The sequence below is a fragment of the Mus musculus genome, chromosome X (assembly GCF_000001635.26).
Source record: "Mus musculus strain C57BL/6J chromosome X, GRCm38.p6 C57BL/6J".
Taxonomy (NCBI): domain Eukaryota; kingdom Metazoa; phylum Chordata; class Mammalia; order Rodentia; family Muridae; genus Mus; species Mus musculus.
Window position 1 is genome coordinate 158294188 of NC_000086.7, and position 13653 is coordinate 158307840.

The following is a 13653-nucleotide window of genomic DNA, read 5'->3' on the forward strand; positions in this document are numbered from 1 at the left end:
ACTGACTGAATTTCCAATAAACTTTCAAACTTAAGAATGGCAGAGATTAATTATCCACACATTATAACACTACAGCCAAAATACTGCCAGTTACTCACTCAGGGTATAATGACTAGACACTTCATCACGTTAATCAGCACATAAGTTTACTTTGTTATACAGAAAGCTTACTACAAGGAGGAAGTTTGCAAGATTTTAGTACAATTTTGACCTAGGGACTTGAAGCTGTCATTTTTCTTTCACTCTTGCATCCAGATCTGTTTTCAGGTACTGATATATGTTGCTCTTTAATTAAATGCTTCCTCTGAAGTTCCATATACACAGAGCAAGCTAAATCATGGAGAACTGACTCCCAGACATAGTCTTCAACGAACAATTATCTGCTATTTATGTAAAAACACCTCTGCTCCCTGAAAGCTCAAGTGGAAGAACTAGAGGGCTGGCTTCTGATTCCTCCTAGCCTTACTTGCTTATTTATACAGACTTCTCAATAACAATCTTTCCCTTTCTCATCCCCTTGCTCCTCTGCCAATGTATCCTGGCTTATAATGCACCTATATTTTATTTAGGAAGTATTATACTCTTTTATGAGCCTTACCAACACAGCAAGTAACTTGTTTCATTTACTTATAATTAATTCATGGGGAAGAAACATGAACAAATCTCGTCACTGTCTTCTCTGCTAAGATACTCTATCATCAATTGTGATGTTGGCATTTACTTCAATTTTGTTGGTACTCCTGAAATATACTACTTCCAGTGGACATTGTCATTTTTTAATTAGATACTTTCTTTATTCACATTTCAAATGTTATCTCCTTTCCTGGTTTCCCCTCTGAAAAGCCCCTATCTCATCCCCTCCTCCCCCAGCTTCTATGAGGGTGTTCCCCCACTTACACACCCACACCTACCTCACTGCCCGGGATTCCCCTACACTGGGGCATCAAGCCTTCCTAGGACCAAGGGTCTCTCCTTCCATTGATGCCAGACAAGGCCATCCTCTGCTACGTATGCAGCTGGAACCGTGCTTCCCTCCTCCTTGTGTACTCTTTGGTTGGTGGTTTAGTCCCTGGGAGCTCTGGGGGTTCTGGTTGGTTGATATTGTTGTTCCTCCTATGGGGTTGTAAACCCCGTCAGCTCCTTCAGTTCTTTCTCTAACTTCTCCATCAGGGACCCCATGATCAGGCCAATGGTTGGCTGTGAGCATCTTCCTCTGTATTTGTCAGGCTCTGGTAGAGCCTCTCAGGAGACAACTATATCAAGCTCTTGTCAGCAAGCACCTCTTGGCATCCACAATAGTGTCTGGGTTTGGTGACTGTATATGGGATGGATCCCCAGGTGGGGCAGTCTCTGGCTGGCCTTTCCTTCAGTCTCTGCTCAACATTTTGTCTCTGTAATTCCTCCCGTGGGTATTTTGTTCCCCCTTCTAAGAAAAACCAAAGTATCCACACTTGGTGTTTCTTCTTCTTGAGCTTCATATGGTCTGTGAGTTATATCTTGGGCATTCCAAGCTTTTGTACTAATATCCGTTTATCAGTGAGTGCATACCATGTGTGTTCTTTTGTAACTCGCTTACCTCACTCAGCATGATATTTTCTAGTTCTATCCATTTGCCTAGAATTTCATGAAGCCATTGTTCTTAATAGCTAGGTAGTAATCCATTGTGTAAATGTATCACATTTCCTGTATTCATTTTCTCTGTTGAAGGACATCTGGGCTCTTTGAAGCTCCTGGGTATTATAAATGAGGCTGCTATGAACATAGTGGAACATCTTTTGGATATATGCCCAAGAGTGGTATAGCTGGGTCCTCAGGTAGTGCTATGTCCAATTTTCTGAGGAACCGCCATATGGGGCCGTGATAGGCAGCCTATTTTGGTTGAATGAGGTTTGCTCTGGTGAAGCAAGCCATGTGTTCTCAGAGTCAGGTGTCTGACACTACAGAGCCCCACAACTCCATAATTCTGTGACTATAAGTCACACAGACAATGTCCCAAGCTTCTGGCATTCTGGCTAGACTACACCCCCACAGTTACCTGACTATAGCCAGGAATGTTCCTTCCCACAGCTCTTTAAGCTCTCACCATTTTTACTTTCTAGCCCTCCTTCTCTCTCTTCCCCCACCACGTGGCCACGGCCAGCCTCTCTCTTTCTACCTTCTCTCCTTACCCCTGCCTTTGTACAATAAAGCTCTAAAACCATCGACTGTCTCTGCTCATCAAGGCCCTCTATGCTTGAAACATGGGATAGGCTTTCTCAAACAAGCCGTGTCTAGCCTCCCACCAGAAGGCCTTCATGAACTCCATCCATGGACTGAACCAAGGGCTCCCACCCGCTTGAGAACCATTCAGAGCTTCCCATCTCTCCCCCTGCCCTTTCCTCCCTTTGGCCCCAGGGCTGACTGAGCTGCCCCTGGGGCCCCCATTCTGTTCTCAGCTCTTCCATGGTGTCCAGTGGTGTCTGGGATGCTGAAGGCTGAGAACCTGGTACCTAGGACAGCCCCTTATCCACCACCTGCCGAGCTGGGGTTTATTCAGCCAGACTTCATACAGCCAGACACCCACCATTTCTGTGTCTGACTGCCCAGAGCACCGGAACTCTGGCAGGACATAGGTTTTTCCCCCACTCCCTTTATTCCCCTGGCACTCACAGCCCAACACCTCCAGACTGATTTCCAGAGGGGTTGTACCAGTTTGCATTCCCAGCAGCAATGGAGGAGTGTTGCTCTTTCTCTACAATGTCACCAGCATCTACTATCACCTGAGTTTTTGATCTTAGCCATTCTGACTGGTGTGAGGTGGAATCTCAGGGTTGTTTGATTTGCATTTCCCTGATGAGTAAGGATGTTGAACATTTCTTTAGGTGCTTTTCAGCCATTCAGTATTCCTCAGTTGAGAATACTTTATCTTTGTACTCCATTTTTAATAGTGTTATTTGGTTCTCTGGAGTCTAACTTCTTGAGTTCTTTATATATATTAGATATTAGCCCTCTATCGGATGTAGGGTTGGGAAAGATTTTTTTCCCCAATCTTTTGGTTGCTGTTTTGTCCTACTGACAGTTTCCTTTGTCTTACAGAAGCTTTCCAATTTTATGAAGTCCCATTTGTCAATTTTTGATTTAGAGCATAAGCCATTGGTGTTCTGTTCAGGAAATTTTGCCCTGTGCCCATGTGCTCAAGGATCTTCCACACTTTCTTTTCTTTTATTCGTTTCAGTGTATCTGGCTTTATGTGGAGGTCCTTGATCCACTTAGATTTGACCTTAGTACAAGGAGATAAGAATGGATCAATTTGCATTCTTCTACATGATAACCTCCAGTTGAACCAGCACCATTTGTTGAAAATGCTCTCTTTTTTCCACTGGATGGTTTTAGCTCCCTTGTCAAAGATCAAATGACCAAAGGTGTGTGGGTTCATTTCTGGGTCTTCAATTCTGTTACATTGATCTACTTGCCAGTCTCTGTACCATGAAGTTTTTTTTTAAAATCATCATTATTGCTCTATAGTACAGTTTGAGATCAGGGATAGTGATTCCCCCAGTAGTTTTTTAATTGTTGAGAATAGTTTTCAATATCCTGGTATTTTTTTTGTTATTCCAGATGAATTTGCAAATTCCTATTTCTAACTCTGTGAAGAATCAACAAAAACAGGAGCTGGTTCTTTGAGAAAATCAACAAGATAGATAAACCCTTAGCCTGACTAACTAGAAGACATAGAGACATTATCCAAATTAACAGTCAGATATGAAAAGGGAGACATAACAACAGAAACTTAGGAAGTCCAAAAATCATTAGATCCTACTATAAAATCCCATACTCAACAAAACTGGAAAATCCAGATAAAATGGGCAATTTTCTAGACAGATAGCAGGTACCAAAGTTAAATGAGTATCAGATAAACCATCTAAACAGTTCTATAACCCCTAAAGAAATAGAAGCAGTCATTAATAAGCTCCCAACCAAAAAAAAAGCCCATGATCAGATGGTTTTAGTGCATAATTCTATCAGACCTTCAAAGAAGACCTAATACCAATACTCTTTAAACTATTCCATGAAATAGAAACAGAAGGAACACTACCCAGTTCATTCTTTGAGGCCACAATGAGGCTTATACCTAAACCATACAAAGACCCCAGATGTTCCTCAACAGAGGAATGGATACAAAAAAAATGTATACACAATGGAATACTACTCAGCTATTAAAAAGAATGAATTTATGAAATTCCTAGGCAAATGGTTGGACCTGGAGGGCATCATCCTGAGTGAGGCAACCCAATCACAAAAGAACTCACATGATATGTACTCACTGATAAGTGGATATTAGCCCAGAAACTTAGGATACCCAAGATATAAGATACAATTTGTGAAACACATGAAACTCAAGAAGAACGAAGACCAAAGTGTGGACACTTTGCCCCTTCTTAGAATTGGGAACAAAACACCTATGGAAGGAGTTACAGAGACAAAGTTTGGATCTGAGACAAAAGGATGGACCATCTAGAGACTGCCATATCCGGGATCCATCCCATAATCAGCCTCCAAACACTGACACTATTGCATACACTAGCAAGATTTTGCTGAAAGGACCCAGATATAGCTGTCTCTTGTGAGACTATGCCAGGGCCCAGCAAACACAGAAGTGGATGCTCACAGTCAGCTAATGGATGGATCACAGGGCTCCCAATGGAGGAGCTAGAGAAAGTACCCAAGGAGCTAAAGGGATCTGCAACCCTATAGGTGGAACAACAATACGAACTAACCAGTACCCAGGAGCTCTTTTCTCTAGCTGCATATGTATCAAAAGATGGCCTAGTCGGCCATCACTGCAAAGAGAGGCCCATTAGTCATGCAAACTGTATATGCCCCAGTACAGGGGAACGCCAGGGCCAAAAAGTGGGAGTGGGTGAGTAGGGGAGTGGGGGGGGGTAGGGTATGGGGGACTTTTGGGATAGCATTGGAAATGTAAATGAGAAAAATACCTAATAAAAATATTAAAAACAAAACAAACAAACAAACAAAAACCCCAAAGACCCAACAAAAGAAAGAGCTATTCAGACCAATTTCCCTTATGAATAGTGATACAAAAATACTCATTAAAATTCTTGCAAACTGAATCCAAGAACATATAAAAATGATCATGTATCATGATTAAGTAGGCTTCATCCCAGGGATGCAGGGATGGTTCAGTATACAGAAATTCATTATTGTAATCCACTATATAAACACACTCAAAGAAGAAAACCGCATGATCATCTCATTCAATGTTGAGAAAGCATTTGACAAAATCCAACACCCCTTCATAGTAAAAGTCTTGGAAAGACCAGGAATTCAAGGCGCACACCTAAACATAGTAGAAGCAATATACAGCAAACCAGTAGCCAACATCAAACTAAATGAAAAGAAACTTGAAATAATCCCACTAAATCAGGGACTAGACATTGTCATTTTAGTGTCCTTGTCACTGTATGGCACATTTCAGGACATTATCACACATAGAAACTCCAAGTCTCATTAGCACTATTACAAAATTGAATAGATTAAGACATTGATTTGGTGATCCTCAGCTTAGCCTAGGGAATCATCCCCTGTAGGTGCTCTGCTCAATATAATATAACTTGACCTGCAGGTTTTCTGACTTTTCTGACCAGGAATGTAACATTTGCTGTAAAACCCCAAATGTTGCTCTCCCTTCAAACATCTTCTCAGTTCCCTGGATGCTCAAAGTTTGTTAGCAGATTCATCCTTACCTTCCTATCACCTCGTCTTGTTTTTGAACAAATTCAATGTATATAGGTAATGTTGTCAGTCATATTGTCAGCTGAAGAAAAGAAAGTATGGAGTGCTGGTAATGACAGAACTTGGATTAAAATTATCCGTAAACTACAGTTTGATAGAAAAAAGAAAACTAGACTTGTTTCCTAAGGATTCTGGCCTTCAATTAAGTCTAGGGTGTGATTCTTTCATGAATCCATGGGCAATAGGTTCAACTATAAAGCAAGCTCTGAGAGAAGAGTAGGATCAAGGCTAAATCTGGCCTTCCTTGTTGCTCTGCCTGATACAAACTTCACTTACATTCTAGTAGGAATCCCCCACCAAAAACTGATTTTTGAAAGTGTTTCTAACTTAGCATGATACAAGCTTACCTTGAAAAATAACTTGACCCTGAGGGAAGGTCAAGTATCCCATAGCTTAGGCCAGTACAGTTTCCAGGACCAATTCAACATAAGCAGGGAATTTTGCTCTTTAGATTAATAGTATGACATCCTTTTTAAAGCTTCTGGTGTTTCCTTGCTTTCATTTCCCCCCACTAAAGCACAGAAATGTGCCATCTCCATCCAATAGATTGTACAAGAACATTTCAGAAAAGGTCTAACTCTTGGACCTAGAAAATTGATTTTAAGTATAGACAAATTAAAACATTTTGAGAGTTTCATTTCAAATCAGAATCATAATTACAGGATGAAACATGTTACATGAATAATTAAATGTATTTGCCAATCTTAGTAATCAGACCAAAACTCAAATGCTTGTTGCATCAAAATATTGCATTTCAATATGATTTTGTATCTGTGTAGTATGAAAAAAAAATCCCTTATAATTCAGTTAAAGCCATTAACCTGTTTGAAATCCTTTTATAGGTATTTCAAAGTGTGATTCCACATAATCTCTAAGGAAAAATACTAAAGTGTTTGTCCTATGACTCATCAAGTCCATTCTTTGACATAATCAAGAAAAATATGTGCACACGTCCAATCAAACAAAAGGATAATCATTATACCTGTATCCATAGAAGCTAAAAGCATGAACAAGGCAAATGCTGAGCAGGAAAAGAATGAAAAATTAAATGGTGATATATTCAAACAATGAAAAACTATATGGCTATAAAAACAATAAACTGCTCATTCACAAAACATGAGTAAAGGCTACATAGCACATTGAGTAAATGAAATCAGATACCAAAAATGCATATGTGTGATTCCACTGATACCAATTTCAGGAAGGGATGAAGATGAAGTAGTTGATTAAGGCAGGAAACAGAATATTGATTATGTAAGACTGAATATGTATGCAAATATATACTGAGAAAGTAAAGGAGGAAGCTTCAGAGGCTATTGGGAATATTCCATATCTTGATTTGATTCATGGTTATAGGAAAAGGGAGTTTGTAGAGGGATTTGTGTACTTGTAAGTTAAAAATTACCAGACTTTACAATTAAGGTTTGTGTACTTTAAGAGTTTACTTTATGCCTGTTGTATCTGAAAGAAAACTAACTCCAATATAGATGGTCATAAAAAACGTAGAAGCAATTTTCCTTAAGTCATTTACATTTAAATAGCTAAAACCAGATGTGCTTAAATGTCCAACACATGTGTGTGTCTAAAATGATCAGGCCCCGTAGATCTGATTGGTTGGCATAACAAAAATGGTTGGTGATTACATAGTAATCCTTTTGTTCAAGTTGTTCAAAAACTTTACAAGCTAAGCTCATGATCTGAACATTTATAAACAAGATAAGTCTAAATTATAAGAACCTATACCTTGCATTCCAAGAATGTTATTTCTAAGAGAAAGAAATTTTCAAGATTTAAAATCTGAATATAGATTCCTGTTTTTGTTTATCTTGTTGTTCTGCATAGAGTGCCACAGGGAATGAGAAAAACCATAAAAGGCAATCTAGCCTGTCATTAACATATTCTTTAATTTCCTACAAATATGACCTTGGGCAATGGCCTTTATTTAAGAATAATAGTTCCAAGTACTGAATATATCAATATGTTTATAGAGCTTAAAATAATTTCTGGTATATAATATGTGCTATATATGTTAACTCTTTCATAAATCATATAAGAAATCTAGAATAAATTTGACTAGCAGGGATATCTTCTTTACACTACAAAAAATCAATTTTGTTTTTTTGGAACATTTATATTGTTTTTTATAATGGTGATATTGATTTACATTCCCATTGACAATGTGTAAGGTTTCCTTTTCTCCACACCCTCACCAGCATTTCATTATTTTTTTTTCTTCTTTTAAAAATTTCATTTATAAAGAATTTCAAATATAAGTACTATATTTATATCATTTCCACCCAACACTCTCCTTCCTCCAACTTCTTTATTTCTGCTCCCTCTCAAATTCATGACAGTTTTATTTGTAACTATTGTTTAATTATTAGTGTTTTTCACATTAATATGTATTTAGGGCTGACTATTTAAGTTTAGATAACCTATCAGTGGCCCTATCCCTAGAAAAAACTGACTCTCCCTGTTAGCAGCCATTGATTGCCTCTAGTTCTTTATCTAAAGATGAGGCCTTGTGAATATCCCCTCCCCCAATTTGTAGTGTTCAATTGGTATTGTCATAATGCATGTCTTGTTTTAGCAACCATGTTTTTGAGATGTCATGGGTGCATCTTCCCTGTAATTTATAGAAGACCATTTAATAGCTATATGATATGAAATGTTAGGGTGGTTTGTTATATATAACAGTATGTGTCAATAGCTGACTAATATAGGTAGCTTGCAATCTAGAAAAAAGATTAGCAAACTGATTTATAATCCAGTTCTTGTCTGTGGCCTATTTTTTAAAATAAGACATGCCTTCATATTTTAAAATGTTGCTTACAAAACAAAGTGTAATGTGATAAAGATAGCTTGTATATTTTGTAAAACGTAAAATACTATTGTTTAGTTCTTTTTTATGGCACAGCCTAGGTTGTCTACTATGGCAAGATGAAGTCAAAATCTCCTTCCCAGCCTCCAGCTGTCAGAAAGTCAAGTGGACAATAAATGCAAATTTTGCACTCTCTATGAGGAGTACAGGGCCACAGAAGTAGCTGCTGATGCTTTGTGTGAAGTGTATGGTTTAAATGTTTTCAGTCTGTGGTGAGAAGGACAAACAAAGAAGCAAGTCTTCATGACTCACAGCAGAGAGTGCCTGTTGATGAAAAAAAGAATTCCTGCTATAGTTCAAGGAAAAATCAAGAGAGAAAGTACAAGTCTGTTCGCAGATATATTGTAGATCTGATATGAGTGTTCTCAACTTTGCTATTGGAAAGAAAGAAAGGAAGAAAGATAGAAGGAAAGACAGACAAGAATATTCATAGATTGAATGTTACTACTATGCCTCAGTGGTTGGGGTCCAAAAGGCCTAGCAGAATCCAAAACCTTTAATGAAGAGATGACTGCCAATATGTTGTCAGAAGGACCTTAAACAAAAGAATGTACCTTGTTATTCTAAGCATCCTACAAACAAATGATGACCTATTGTTCTGATGAACAATAAGAAAATAAGGAGGAATTTGTTGAATATGATTAACTTTTAGATAAGAGAATGAAGCCAAAGAAAAATGCCATAAGCAGTTTGCCAAGAGACATAAGCTGTCCTTGCTGAGAGTGTCTACTTTTAAATCTGGGTCCAGTCAAAAATAAGTTTTTAAGAGTAACAAATAAATTATCAGACCTTGAAAAAAAATAAACACTGTCACTTACAGAAAACATTTCTTGATCCTTGTTCTAGAGTGGTATTCTTTTTTTTTTCATTTTTTTATTAGATATTTTCTTCATTTACATTTCAAATGCTATCCCAAAATTCACATATACCCTCCCTAGAGTGGTATTCTTAAAAGATCCCATTGTTAATATAGAAAATAAAGAAAGAGACCAACAAAACCTTATAAGACATATAGATAGGGCATGATGGTTCATGACTTTAATCCCAGCCTTTAAGAAGTAGAGGCAGGAGGATCAGAAATTTAAGAATATCCTCAGCTACTTGAGACCTTGTTTTAGAAAACCAATTTTTAAGTTCTTTATTTCACTATACATAGGTATGAACAATTCCCAAACACCTAGCATATTGTCTTCTTGCAAAACTGTTTATATACTTGGTGCTAATTCATCTTCATTAATAGAACTGGTTCTCATTGGATAGCTGGCCCTGAAAACCAAAATAAATATGTTGTTCTATAAGATGTTGAGCATGTGTTAGTACATGTGGCTCTTAGAGTTTTTGTTGTTGTTGTCCACTTCTCCCTATGCCATTGCATAAGCAAGAAAAGGCAGTAAGATGTGATGAAGATACATTAAGCTGCATCATATTAATATAACCAAACAACATCCAACAATGAAAGTAATCACTGCCCGTATCCATATGACCATATGAGAAGACTAAACAGATCTCTATTTTCTACCACTTTATTGCTAGATGAAGATCCTGGAGAGGTACCCTAGTGCCTCTCCATTACACTACATTACATTACATTGCATAGATCAATTCTGATCTTGTAAAAAATATTTGGACTCAAAGCTGTCTTTGGTACTTCCTTCTACTAAAATATTATATGCAGGTGTTGCAACACCAAGCTAAGTCTTTATTTTAAAAATCTGATTATGTTATATATCATGTTTCATTTGACAAGAGTCTTCTAAATTTCAGTTTCCTAATGTGGCAAGGCAAGATAATACAGAAGCTCTTCCATCTTCTTCATTTTAGGTTTAACTAGATTTTAAATTCTTTGATGGAGAAGCCTATAGAAAATTACCCAACTCCATTCAAGGAAGCAAAGCCAAGATGTCTCAGCTAATTTATCTTAGCTTATGTTAAGCTGTTTGTGCAAAACCTCCCCCTATAGCTGGTATCAGGCTGTGGCTTTTCTCAAAAAGAACAAAACAAAAACAAAAAAACGAAAAACCTTTACCCTAAACATTCAAAGCTACACTTTGGTTCTAAATACCTGAGCAAGCTGGAATGAAGGCTTTCAATTGGCTATGAAGTGTGTCTGAGTGGTCATATCTGGTGAGCTCCCTATAACACTGACAAAGAAATTTAATGTTAGTTGCATATATATATATATATATATATATATATATATATATATATATAACCCCAAATCATATAATTTTATAGAAAGGACAGAGGACAGTTTGTCCAGGTCATACATGTTATTTACATCTGCCTGTCTGCCACGCTCTCCAGTTGAGTCAGTTTGACAAGTGGAGGCTTGGAAGCTGGCCATGAGGAAAAGAGTTTCAAGGAAACTCCCTCCTGGAGTCTGGCGTTTCCCCTAACCCATAAAATTAATTTTCCTATCCCCGTGTTAGTCTAGTGTATGGATCCACGTGCTCTCTTTTAGTATTATCTTATTATAAGTGTCTTTTAAGATTGAATTCTGACATAGCCAGAGCCTTTGCCAGTGTTCCAAGGTTACAGAAGCTGACAAGCTTAGAATCTTGTAAGAATGCAGTAAGGAAGTTACCTATTCAGTAACTAATTAAGCCAAAACAGCTCAAAGCTGGTCTGCAGAGTGTTTACCATGAAAGAGCCAGGGAATCCCACTGAGATAGAAATCTTCAGTATAGGCTACATTGCATATTAGAAACAAGTTGGTGAATTTTTTTGACAAATGGAGATTCTCTAGATACTTAAAAGTTACACTCATATAAGAATTTGGCAAGGCCTAGGAAATAGGGGGGTTGTGGTATTGCATTATTCATGAGAAGGTCTACTAAGAGCAGAACCCCCTGGTGCTAGCCTTCACAAGGCTCAAAGGAGTAGCACTAGGGTGTGAAATCCTTACCTGTCATTAAGCTGACCCTAGGCAGGACTGCTTTATCTTTACTGTTAATATTTACCTGGTTCCTGTAAGTCCCTTTGTAGTCATTCCTTTGTTTTGTATCAGGTAACTTCAATGTACTTTGCCTGCTGTGACTTTCTACCCCTTTTATTTTCTGTACTATATAAGATTGGTGTTCACTTTGTGACAATACATTTAGATTCTACACAACCTCTCTTGTGTGTGTCTGTTTGTCAATTTAATCCTACGCTTTACCCACCTGCTCGAGAGACCCGTTCCACGCAGACACAGGGACGCAGAGTCTGCTGCACCTGTCTATGAGGTCTCTCATTTCTATTATTTTGTATTTCAGTCTAACCTTTGCCAAGACTTTGATACTGCCAATATAGCACTTAAGCCTTAACATTTTTATAAATGTTTTCAAATCTAGAACTGTGTTCTTGATATTTGAAATCGTATTATATTCTTATGAGAAGAGAAGGAAACTTCACACCAATTATTGACCTAAATATATATTTATATATAAAAACAGATATATTTAAATACAAGTATTGTGTAGATGTTAACATCTTAGGGCAAGAGTGTTGTGTTTTATAAAAAAGCGCCAGGATATGTTTGTAGAGCCAGGTATGGTGAGGTGGGAGGGTGCCTCAGAGGGGACATGCTGATGCATCTTCTTCCCCCTTGAGGTACCAGCTATAGGATAGATATAGTGATAAAATAGTTTATTTAGTCCACGGGAAGAGGAATTGAGAAGTGAGTAGAGGTAGAGAATGACAGAGAGGTGGGGGGAGGAGTGGGGAGAGGAGAGGAGAGGAGAGGAGAGGAGAGGAGAGGAGAGGAGAGGAGAGGAGAGGAGAGGAGAGGAGAGGCTGCCATGAACACGTGGAGGGGGAAGTGGAGAGAAGGAGAAAGGGGTCAGGGAGAGAAGATAGTCAGAGAGAGAAGGGACAGAAAGCATAAGAGAATAAGGAGGGGGGGCAAACAGCCCTTTTTCATAACAAGCCAAGCATATCTGACTGTTGTCAGGTAACTATTGGGCAGAGCTTAGAAGGAATGTCAACGTTCTTCCGTTTGGGGTTAAAAGGGAAAACTATAAAGAGGAGATGGTGAAGCAGGAATCTGGTCATAGTGATTTTTAGTTACTTCCTGCTGACTTTGGGGCTAGAAAACATAAGAAAATGAGGATGAGGATGTTGGTCTTAGGAGACTTGACTGTTTCTAGGTGGACCCATGCTGAGGCATCCCTTGCCCCTGAGGTACCAGCTATACATGTATAGCATATAGAATAGAATTTATTTAGGGAGTGGAGAGGGGAGTTGAGAAGGGGGTAGAGGGGGTGACACAGAGGGCGAGGGGGAAATAGGGAGAGGAAGAGAGAGAGAACTCTGAGAGGGAGAGGCCAGCTAGGAACATGTGGAGAAAGAGGAGGGAGGGACAAGAGGACAGAGAAGGGAGAAAGGGGTCAGGGAGGGAAGAGAGTCAGAGAAGGGGTAGGAGAAAGTAGGAGAGTGAGGAGAGCCCAAGCAGCCCATTTTAAAATATGGGAAGCCTACCTGGCTGTTGCCAGGTAACTGCTGGGCAGAACCTAGAAGGAATGCTAACAAGGAGCATGTGGTTTTTTAGCCTGGGGCTGATGAAAAGTATGAAAAGCTTTGATATTGCCCCAGTCTTGTTTCTGTAGCTCTTGTCACTTTAGCTAATATTCTCAACTGTATTTTCCTATCAGATCTAACTCAAGCCTTTGTAAGGTGATATGAGTGAGTTAGCACCAAACAATCCCTCCATTCAAAATGGCTCTTTGTGCCCAGCATTTTTAAGGTAAAATACTCTTTTTAAGTTTTTTTTTTCTTTTTAGAAATTAAAATATAATTAGTACAGATTGAATTGAGGCCCTCCTGCACGGAAAGCAAACATTTAACTGACTAAGCTCACTTTCCAGCCCTTTTAATTATTTTTTGAAACTATATCAATTATCAGTACTATTATCAGTATGAGTATACAAACTCACAGACTGCAGATTTAGGAGTCATAAAAATATGTCCCGTAGGGCCAGAAACAAATATAGTGTATGAAG